Source organism: Octodon degus, unplaced genomic scaffold (genome assembly GCF_000260255.1).
Source record: "Octodon degus isolate 3935 unplaced genomic scaffold, OctDeg1.0 scaffold00128, whole genome shotgun sequence".
Classification (NCBI taxonomy): Eukaryota; Metazoa; Chordata; class Mammalia; order Rodentia; family Octodontidae; genus Octodon; species Octodon degus.
In genome coordinates this window covers 7225155-7236998 of record NW_004524704.1, presented here as the reverse complement: position 1 = coordinate 7236998, position 11844 = coordinate 7225155, and the positions used below count along the sequence as shown (strand labels likewise).

At 37.4% G+C, this 11844-nt stretch overlaps 1 protein-coding gene across 3 annotated transcripts in view; it reads left to right on the top strand.

The window, feature by feature from the left end:
- Fgf12 (fibroblast growth factor 12) overlaps positions 1-11844 on the top strand; it is a 581813-nt gene that overhangs the window by 383556 nt on the left and 186413 nt on the right. The window lies entirely within an intron of this gene.

Here is an 11844-nt window from a genome sequence, read left to right as displayed (position 1 = left end):
TAGTCATTCTTAGCAGAAGTCATTTGTTCTTATTGTCCTCAATAAAGTGAGAGTACCCTTGTTTCCAAAGAGCTCACAGCAGTGGCCATTTTTATACCAGTAGGACTCTTCACGGTAGCAGCTCTTAATACCTGAAATGTTAGAAGATGCGTATGCTGAAGGGTATAGAAAGATGCTCTCAGTGAACGGTTCATAAAATGTGTAGTTGCTTCATCTACACCATCAACATTATCAGGTGGAAACAACCACGTTTTATCAGCATACCTCCAGACATGCTGACTCTGAAGCTCCAGAGCTGGGGACAGGCACTCTGGCCTAGCGAAGCCCTCCTGACAATTCTGGCACACTACAGCATGTACAGATACTCATTCTCTGGTCCCAGGATTCTGTTGCCCATACTTGCCCTGGGTCTCCACTTCTAGCTTTATGTATATTAGCTTCCTACCCTAACAAAGAAAACATGGATATCCAGGAACTGAGACCTCAACTTCCTAGTAGCTTACCTGTGTGCTGTCTGTTTCACTTTGATCCCATGGATTCATTATTCCAACCAGATATGTGGCCAAAGATAGGTTTGAGGAATTAAAAAATCAAAAGGAACCACATTGACATAGGTAAGCCTACACCCATACAGTTATGTGGCTTATTGATTTTGCACATGCTAATTCTTTTTACTAGGGATGTCTTAGACTTTGAAAACAATCCTGATTCTTCAGAAAGTCCCTCAAGCCTTACCTCTTTCCTTGAGGGGAGTCCTTCTCCAGTTACCCCCTCCACTAACTGCACCCCTCAACAAAGCCTACATTAACCCTTCAGTTAGCTCTACCGTACCTGAGCCTTAAGCATTCATTAGGGCTGCACATGCTCCACTGCACAGAAGTTCCAAGTCTGCATTTATGCTTCACCTATCAGAGTATGAATTCTTCCTTTGCCATTCTATGTAGCATAATACTGAACATTTTCTAGGACCTCAAATTGTGTGGCCATGGTCATGTTGCACCATCTAGTTGACTTTAACAGGAAAAACAAATGCATTTAAGCACTGCTTTCCTTTATTTTTTATTTTGTAAAATAATTCTATTGAGAAACAATTAGCAATGAGACAGTTTCAAAAGCGATTCCTAGCACAATTTCAATAATTAATATATTGCATATTGTTGTCTTAGTGGTTATTCATTGTACAAGATGCAGACATGATATCCTGCCCACAAACACCATTTGAACAAATCTCTCTATTCATTGAATTAAGAGAATGCAGCTGTATATCTATCGTAACTATTTTGAATATACAGAAACAAAATTGTTCTTCATTTGTATCCCCCTTATATATGTTCTTTCTACTTACCTAAGTCCCAAGGACCTCACAGTTTGAGATACCTATGGCTCTCTCACTCAGTGCTTGTGAAAAATAATTGAATATGCTAAAGAAACAGCATACACCTCTTGAATGTCACCAATTATGAGACAAACACTACTGCTGTCACTCAGATAGCTTGCTTTCCACTCCAGGTATTTTTCTTTAATTGGTTACACGATCATTTTTGTGTCACAGAAGCTTTTTTCTCAAGGGCTTTCTGTTTTGTAAACTGAAGTGTTTTTAAAAGTTGACCTTCATTGCTGCTAACAGATGTATTTTGCAAGCCTGTAAAGTGACAGTGATTTTTCTTTCAGTCTTTGAAATACTTTACAAAATGGATACAATTGTAAGGGAAGATATTAAAATGATTGTTTGCATTAATTTTGGAAAGAGTAGTGAATTCACTTCATATCAGTTCAGCAATTTCTCAATGCCCCTATTACCACTACACGGCTCCCATTACTCAACTCTTTGGGGATTTTGAACAGCTCCCTACCTGGCCTTTTTACTTATTGTTCACCCCCTTCAGACTTTTCCACAGCATGGCCAGAATGACCTAGGTAAGCCATCAAGTGGGACAGACTCACTTCTCTGCTTAATCTCTTGGATCAAATACCTTTAAAAGGTAAAAGCCAAATTTTGCTGTATGATGAGTGAAGATTTTATGCCTCCATCTGTGGCCTCCTGGCTTCCTCCTGTCCACTCCCTCTTTTCTTCTGTTCTCCACACATGCTAACCATATTGCTTCCTTGAGGGACCATGACAAGCTCTCCTCTTTCTGTAATGGTTTTCTTTTTAATATCCCACTAGAGCACACCTTCATCGTCTTTTATCTCCTACTCAGAAAGATCTTTTTTGGTTAATCCATACAGACCTGAATTTCTATGCTCAACAGTTTTCTATGGCTACTTCACCCCCCTCACACACTCACACACACACACACACACACACACACACACACACTCACACACCCCACTATCTTACTTACTTTATGGTCTTTCTCCATCATTAATATTTTCCCTGTATAGCACACATTTTTCTTATTTATATTTGTTTATATTATTTATTTAGGTTATTATGTCATGCCCAAGCTTGTCTTTGAAGCCTTTGTTTATTTTTGTTTAAACTGAAATTTCTGCTTTCTCCTCTGGACAAACTATGTCTTTTGGCACAGCGTTAACATGCAGTTTTATGTGTATGTACTTATCATGAGAGCGATTTAACCTCTTTAGACTGTAAGCCCCTAGGGAGTGCCCGATTTGTTTCCAAATTGGCTTGTTAAAAAACCTGAATAATGGGTAAGGCCTTACTTGGTATCTGCTGTAGATTAGTAGTCAGGATAGTATGATCATACAACAATTTAAATTAAAAAGCTTAATTAAAATGTAGAATGTAATTAAAATTAGAACGTATGTCGTGCTGGGGCAAAGTACTTTGTACTGTGGCGTCTCCATTCTTCAGAACAATACTTGACACATTAGGTAGTCAATGTTTGTTGAATAAATCAATGAAAATGAATTAAGAAAACAACCTCACCCAAAGTGGACAACATGTGTTACAGCACTCATCAGGAAGGGCTGATGCAGATTGGGACACTTACACTTGGTTCTGAGAATGACAGGCAACTTAATAGACTTCAAAAGAAAGATAAGAAAAAAAAAGAAAGATAAGAAAGTCATTTGTTATTATGAAAACAAGAAGAAAATGGAATATGCTTTGTCTGCAAAAGGAAATTCTATCAGTAATCACAAAGGCAGTGCCCAAGCAGAGTATCTACCTTCCAAGTGAAGTGTGAGTAGACCATTTATGCCTGGGGACAAGTACAAAGCCACCTTTTTGTGAAAGTTTGTAAATGGTACAGGTAAACCTGTAGGAAGGGAGGGCATTGGTTTATTATTCATCTAGGACCTGCAGCCAATTTAACCTAGTGTAAAATATACTCAGGTATTTTATGAAAAGCAAGATAAAGTATGTGTGTATGTGGGGTTCTTGAGATAGTGGAAAAACATAGTAGAGACTTAATGAGTTGGAGATTGTTTAAACACCTTTCAAATACGTCACCTGATTTTGAGGGTTCCAGATGGGAGTTGATTTATTGAAGATAGTGTAAGTTGAATTCAATTTTATTATTCCTCTATATAAATTAAAGCTCAAGAGTCTGTACGGATTTACCCATGGTTTAATGAATAGCATTAGAGTTTGTTATATTAAAAACAAACTGGTGGTTAGTTTGATTAAGTATCTAGTCTGTAGCAGTCATCTAAATAAGGGGTAAATCATGCTCTGAGGACTTATAGTTTTTAGGACATACTACCACAGTTCTAAGTTGTAATTCTTACCACATAATACTAAAAGATTAAATGGCTTTATTTCCTATATTTCGTCTTCATACTTTTCTACTGGATGGTTAAGACCAAGGTAAAGCAGGACCTATGCAACAAGAGTTGTAGCTTTTGGGTCTGAGAAGGTCAGCGAAATGTCCTCAGGATTTATCTTGAGATCCCGTACCTCAGATTGTAGAACCTTTGTCAGTGCAGCCATGTGGATGAGTCACGGCCATTGCTTGGCCAATGTGCTCTCTGTGCAAGCCTGAGAGAGTGTCTTCTCCCCATGTGACTCTCCTTAGGCACACTCTACGTCATCGATCACTTTCCTCTTTGGCCCCATAATCTTCTTGATCAGAAAATTTGGGACACTACCGAGGTACATGACGTTACAGTACAAGTTCTCATATGTCCTGAGTCTTAATTGACCTTAGAAGGTTAGGGCCAAAATGTTGGCTTTCCTTGTAGCCCTACTTTTTCTCTAATTTTGGTCTGCAAACTTATGTTGTTAACCATCCAGAAGACAAGCTTATTGTTATTATCAAACGATTTAGGCTCTTAAAAAAAAAGATTAAATGTATCATGTATTTTTTCAGTGGGAGATCTGGGAAATAAAACAGCAATTTATATGCTAAGGTTTATGTGCTAATCATGTGATTTGGGACATATTGATAATCATAGTGTTTGCTGAGCTCTTTCTAAGTGCTTAGTGTAGAAGTGACATATTATAAATTTTAGTCATTTAAATCTTAAAGTAACCCTCCAAAACAGGTACTACCATCATTCCTATTTAGAATATGAGTAAATTAAGTAGCAGAAGAAATTTAATAATTATTCTATAGTCACATAGTTAAAATGATAGACTCAGGATTTGAACTAAGGACTTTAGATCCAGTTATCTAGCTGGCTTTGTACCCCCAAGAACTTTTTTATTGATATTTCTCAGTTCTTTATAACCATTCCCTTAAATTATAGTTATTCATTAATCTTCCAATAATTTTATATTATTCTTTTTACATTTTGTATTTGTTTTTTTGAAACAAGGTCTCATTAGGTAGTTTAGGCTGGTTTTGAAGTCCCTATGTAGCCCAGAGTGGCCTCAATCCTCCTGCCTCAGCTTCCTGGGTGTGGAGATTACAGGTATATGCTCCCACATGTAGGTCATCTGCTAATACTTTTAAACTATTAACAAGACAATGTTAAGGTGACTTACAACTTATTTTGATGATTTACTTTAAGCAGCATAAATAATGAACTAGAAATACTTTTTCTTTAGTGTGTTTGATATATTAATTAAAACCTTTTTTGAAATTATACACCACTAAGAAATAATTTTAAGGGATTTAAATAATCTGGTTGCATATATCATATCTCTGACTTGGGAGGTTTGGGGTGGGCATGGGGTGTGTGTGTGTGTGTGTGTGTGTGTGTGTGCGTATGTGTGCATTTTTACTATTAGTCAGCAGCCTGAATAGAGAGATCCTAAGCAGGCATCCAGCCAAGCTCTAGGGAGGCTTTACTTAGTACATCTGTTTCCTCTGACATTGGAGCAGAATGGCAAACATCCATGCCAAAATATGTCTGTATAGCATTATCAAATGCATTCATAGCAGTAGAGTTGAATTAAAAAAAACCTAAAGAGCTTCCTCTGCTCCTTCATACTGAGGACCTGGCAGAAGATATCATTTCTCCTGTGTCTTTTGTATACGCCAAGGATCATTTCTCCATGCCTGAGGAAGTCTTGTAGCACTGAAACCATCTGAGGGATTCTGGTGCAGACAGTGTGGACATGACTACATCTTTCCTCCTTCCACTTGTGCACCCCTGGGCAATGAGCTTAGCACCTTGCAATCATAGTTTCTGCAGAACAGGAATTATACATAACGGCTGGAAGAGGATAGTATTAAATTTATACTCCTCAATGGAAGTGCTTTGGGAGGTGTGAACAGAATCAGTCTCTGCTGGTTGAAGGGTGATCCAGAGGAAATAATCTCAGGGGGAGAAAAGGAGGTCCTGAACAGAGCCTTGACAAACTGAATAAGAAGCCAACGCTTGTAGTTTCAGCATCTGTTTGGGTTGCAGACCCCACACGCTTCATCTTTGAAAGAATCGGTCTACATTCTATGAGGACAGGACTAAACCCACTATGTTTAGAGGTTTCCACTTAAGGTATTGGATTTACTTCTTCAAAGATCTTGCTACTGCTGGTAATCTGAGCAATGCCAGTCCTACTTTTCCTCTGCAAAAGAAAACAGCCTCCCTCCTCACATATCCACACTCTAAAAAAGTGGCCGCAAATGTTCTATCGTAGCAGAATCACTGACATCACTCTTGATGCCCAAGTGTTAGTGCAGAGCCCTAAAATCAAAGGCTCTAGGAATACTGCTTGGTGCCAGGTTCCGTTTAGAATAACCCAGATGACCGTGAAGCACAGCCCTGTATAGAAACTGACTTGATTTGCTTTGCGTCTCATGCCTTTGTGTACCTCCCAGGAAGCTAGAAAGTTCAACTACTGATTCTTGGTTACAGAATCTGGAGTTCTTCATTTAGATGGCTGAAGGTTGGACTGCTGAATTCTTCAGATCTGCAATGAATTCACACTACTGCTGTACAACAGTGCTTCTCGAACATCACAGGCATAGTTACCACCTGAGTGTCTGCTTAAAATACACATTTTTATTCAGCACTTCTTGGATGGGGTCTGAGATCTTCCTTTTGTCACAAGCTCCAGGCCATGAGAAAGCTGCTTGTCTTGGGCAGCAAGGTCTGGTTCACTGCTTCAGGTGTTTGTGATAAAATGATCGAATTTCACAAATGTCTATTGTATGCTTCCTTCATTTTCATTAACGCCGTCATCTTGAAGGCCTATGTATGGAAAAAATGAATTTGAAGCAACTGGCTTTTGCCTGTTCACACAACAGAGGAGGAATTTGGACTTTTGTGTCAAACAAAAGTAAGTGCAAAGGGGTTTGATGCCAGTAGAAAGGAATCAGAAGCAGCACCACCTTTTAGAGGTCAGAAGTCCCCCAAAACCACAGTGCTCAGGGGAAGCTGGATTTAAGTTGAATCTCGAAGAGTAGGAGCAAAATCCATAGGCTAAAAGGCACAAAAGTATATAGTCAAGAATGTCCCCGCCATTTTTGGGGAAAAATGAGCCAACTAGTTAGGAAAGAGATTATATAGAAGTATTGTGGGAGTGTATTTCAGAGCGCCTTCATGACAGTCACAGGATTTTAAATTTTATGTTGTAGGAAATAGAAAATGCATGGAAGTATTGAGCCATTGCAATTGAAAGTAAAATGAAATGTGGTGTGTTGAGACAGCTAGATCATGAAGTGGAGATGACCTGGGAGATATTTAAAAATAGGGATGGATAAGAACTGAAAAGTATTTTCTTAAAAAAAAACAAAAGAAACACATACTGAGGCTTTAGTAATTAATGATAACAAGGCATAAGAATTTTAGTTGAGCATGTTAAACCAACTCAAATAAATGTGCTTACATTCTGTGTGTAATTCTAATTAAAGATATGGTGAGGATTTTGTACCTGGTGAGTAAGACTACTTCTGTTTGGTTGAAAATTCCTTTTAAGATCCCAGCCTTTCTCGTTACTTCCTGGTTTATTGTGACCACAATTACTCGATTTGTAGAATTTCTCTTTTGTTTCTTGGAAACAGTGGTTTTAGGAACCAGCACTGAGGCTCACAGTTTAGCTCTGCCACTGACTGACTTCATGACTCTGGGGAAACCACATACTTAGCTTTGGTTCTTTGATCTGTAGAGATGGTCACATAATACACACATGCAATTCTTTCTTTGACTTTAGACTTTAACCACTTTGATGAGAGGTCCGTTTCCTATCTATATTAGGAATGCCTACCACAGTGTCTGGAATACATGTGTTGAATTAATGAGTCAACTTAATGGGCTCTAGTGTTAATAAAGGCAACATAGTGTGTGGTGCGAAGACATAGAAGATGCAAATCTAAGAGCTTTGAAACATGCAAAGATTCCTCGGAGGGGGCTTTCCTTTTGCCCATTGATCTTGTAGACTGCCACTTGGGCTGTTCACTGAATTCTCCAATCAGGCTATGAGACAGGTCTTCACCGCAAGACAAATTGGTTGCCCAGGATGAGTGATGACAGGCACTCGCTTTCATTATCGGCAGTTACGCGCTTCATTTTTCATCTTTTTTTTTTTTTTTAAAGAATCACATTGAACTGTCTTGTTAATTAGGCAAGATCTGAACATCTCTGAAATATCATAGGAAAGGTTATATGGTCTTAAGGAATAAAAGTCAGTGACAGGACTTCCTCCAGAGCTAAGGCAAACATACCTACTCACTTTCGTCAAAGAAAGGAATTACTGCATTGCTTGTTTTCAGCATGCTGAAAACCCATGTTGTTTGCTGTCCACCAATGTATAAAAGAAAATCTTTAGTCACTATAGCCCCAAACACTAATAAGTTCTATAAGTCAGCAGATTCACTGGGAAAATTGTATCTGTCAGTTTGATTCTTGTACCAGTTGTTTTTGAGGTAGGGCCTCAGACTCACAGAGCCTAACATGTTGATTTCTACTTGCTATGCATTGCTTTATTTTAAATAGTGATTTTGCTTAGTGGATTTTTAAATAATATAAGATAAAATGCATTGCTTTTGTTTCTTTTATGGAACTTTAAAAATGTGAGTTGAAATATGGAATAAGGATCACCTACCTCCATCCCCAGCTCCATTATGAAAGTTACAAGTTTCGGAGACAACAACAACAACAAAAAAGTGACACCACTAGCAATAGTAATTTTTTTAAATCTTACTTTTATGGTTTTAGACATGGTTTGTTTTTATTATCTCAAGTAATTGTAACAATGCTCAGAAATGTTAGGTATTTTAAAGTCACCAAGGTTACAGAGCTGTTAAGTTTTAGAACTGGTGCTGATGACCTGACTACTGTTGACTTGCCCTTTGGACTAAAGTTTAGCCCCATCCAAGTGTTGCTTCTGTGACTGGAGAGGTAATGGAATAGAGCCAGTTGCATCTTTGCCTTACTTTTTCATGAGTTTTAGAGCATTCCATTCAGTAGCAACAATTGTTCAGGCTCCCCCTAGGCAATGCACTCTAGATGCCAAAACTGATATTGATGAATAAAATAAGTTGAATCCTCTTGAAGACATCCTAGGTTGTAGGGAGGGTGAGGAAAATTCATAAGTATGGAAAGCAGCATGGTAGGTACTGTTACGGAAGGCGCTGGAATTAGAATGAGGGAATAAGTAATCAGTGGTGAATGTTGATTTCCACCCCAGTTCATATAACCATTTTGGATCAGAGTATTTAAGAGCTTAAACCACGTTTTCTATGTTGCTGAATATTTAATAATAGTGTCTTCCTACTAAGAATGCAAAGGAAGGATGCACACAGAATCGTCTCCAGGAAGTGATAAATGCAAATAAAAATATCAATTTCACAAGTAAAGAAAAACCAAGTGACTAGCTGAAATTCTCATGCATCTCTAATGAGCAGTGTTATTTTTAAGTGACCACAGGGTTATAGGAGAAAGTATCCTGCTACCAACTTGCACTTAGGTTTAAATTTTGTATCGTATCACGTTACTTACACTTTAGCAAAATATCATGATTGAGAACACATTGAAATGTGGAAAACAATACGTGTTTTCAAGAGAATCTAATATTGAATGTGAACCTAGATTATAAACAAAAATACCCTCGTTCTATCCCATTCTTTTGGGTTTTTAATAGGCCTTATGATGATTTCCTTTTCATTGCATATTCCAAAGAATTGACCTAGAATTTTATCATACAGATGTGCTGTTTAAAACTTATTTATCATTACAAGCAATGAGAAATATTTCCTTAGCAGTTAACTAGGACTGTATTGCATTTGCACGTCGCAAGCCAAGTTAATGATGAACATTTGCCTCTGCCCTCTTCATCACCTCTCTCTTTCTCTTCTCTTCCTTTTTTGGAGCCTCATGAGTTGCCTTATGAGCTTTCTCGTGTGTTTTGAATTGTTATTTTTATTGCAATAATCTGGTATGGATAATAAATGAGTAGAAATTAAGACACAGACCATAATGTTTTAATAAAGTATTCTTTGGCCTACTGTCACTTCACATGATGTGAAATTTTTCAGTTGTCACCGATTTCCCGAGATCCTCTTTTCATTCTACACAAACACAGAAGCAGGTACAGTCCCTCTGTCTGTCTGTCTGTCACTTTCTCTCCTCACCCTTTTCTCTTCCCTCTCTGTATTTCTTTATCTCTGTATCTCTCTCTTTCCTTCTCACCAGTTCAGTGAGTCCTGTGCTTTTGCTGTCTCAGCCCACACTGGTTTTCTGGCTTTTCCATTGCATGCCATATTTGAACGTTTTCTATGTGTGGTGAATTTTAGCTTTGATTTTTCTAAGGTGCTCCATTATGGAAATATGACCTAGAAAAGTTATGAATAAACAGGCTTAAAGAGAATGCTGATTCATTTATTTATTCAGCAAATATTGAGCACAGCTTCTCAGACCAAGGCAATGTGAACAGTCATGTAAGTTTCCAGTGACTTCAGCTTGTCCACAAATACTAGAAACCTCAGGAAGTTTTACAGAGTAAGGTGCATTTACTGGGAATCACACCTGCTGGGACTACTGCTGTTTCTCCAGCAAATCATACTCAGCATATAGTAAACACTAAATTCTTTATGGAAAGAATAAATGACTTCTGAACTAGAGAAATCATAGACATTTATAAATGTCTTTATGAGATCTCAGTTCTTTTCCAGTCTAACTACAAGGTTTAGGAGGATGTCACTTTTCATTTTCTCCTTCACTCAGCTTGGAAATAAAGCCAAGACATCAAATGCGAAGTTTATAATAAAATGCCTACTAGATTGTTTGGGGAAAGTTAGACATTCAGTAAATATAATCTTTGTATTTTTTCTCTTTTCATTTGTTACTTTTCTCTTGTTTTGTGCATGTAAATTTCACTCTGAGCTGACTCAGGTTTTGTAGTTCCTAAAGATTATATGTAATGAAATAAAAATTAAATATAAAAATGAGTGCAAGGAGAATATAACTCATAAAATATAAATTTTAAAAAGCTGGAAATTACCATAAAATCTAAGACATTCCAGTAAATGAAATATATTTAAGCTAATTACTTCATGACTTCAAGTCTGTATGTAATGTTTGGACATCCTTTTACATGCTAATAATTTTATATGGAAAATATAATTTAATACTTCCTGAAGCTTGATTTACTAAAATTAATTCTTTATTATATTTCAAGCATGTTTATGTTAGCTTCAAATCATATATTTCATGGATAGGTAGCAATATTGGGTGATCTTTTCATTATATCTTGGCCATATGTCCTTTTGGTAAAATTATATTCATCCTCTTTGCCTATTTTTAAATTAGGTTATTTATTTACTATTTTGCAATGGAGCTCTAGGAGCTCTTTATATATTTTGGATATTGAACCTCCATTTCCTCTGTGATTTACAAATCTTTTCTCTTATTCTGAAGTTGCCTTTTCCTTTTCTTCATTATTTCCTCTGTGGCACTAAAGCCTTTTCGCTTTAAATGTCACCTTTGTCAAATTTTGCTCTTGATGTTTGCGTTTTGGTTTTACACACAAGAAATGACTGTCACTGCCAGTGTCAGAAAGTGTTTCCTCCATGTTTTCTTCTACATTTTTATAGTTTCAAGTATCTGATTTAAGTCCTTAATTCATTTTGAGTTGAGTGAGTGAGTGTGTGTGTGTGTGTGTGTGTGTGTGTGTGTGTAACGTACTGGTCCATTTTCCCTGTATTTTTGTGTGGATCTACACCTTTCCCAGCACTCCTGCAGGTACTGTGTTCTCTGTCGCTGTCTTTTTCGTGTCTGTTCCCATGATTGAGTTTGGTTTACAGAGCTCAAGGTCACCAGTTGTATTTCATTGATTCAAAATAGAAGAGTTAACTTTACAAATCTCATCAGAATGAGATCCTCCTTTTGAAAAGGATGGGATTGAGAAGACTCTCAAATACCCAATTAGACCCTTGTATGCTAGCTGGCATATAAATGGTGTTTTCTCTCAAAATTGTTGACTGGGCTTCCAAAAGGAAGTAAAATGTATCTCCATTCTCTCTCCCCTCTCCCCACCCACCATACTTAGTA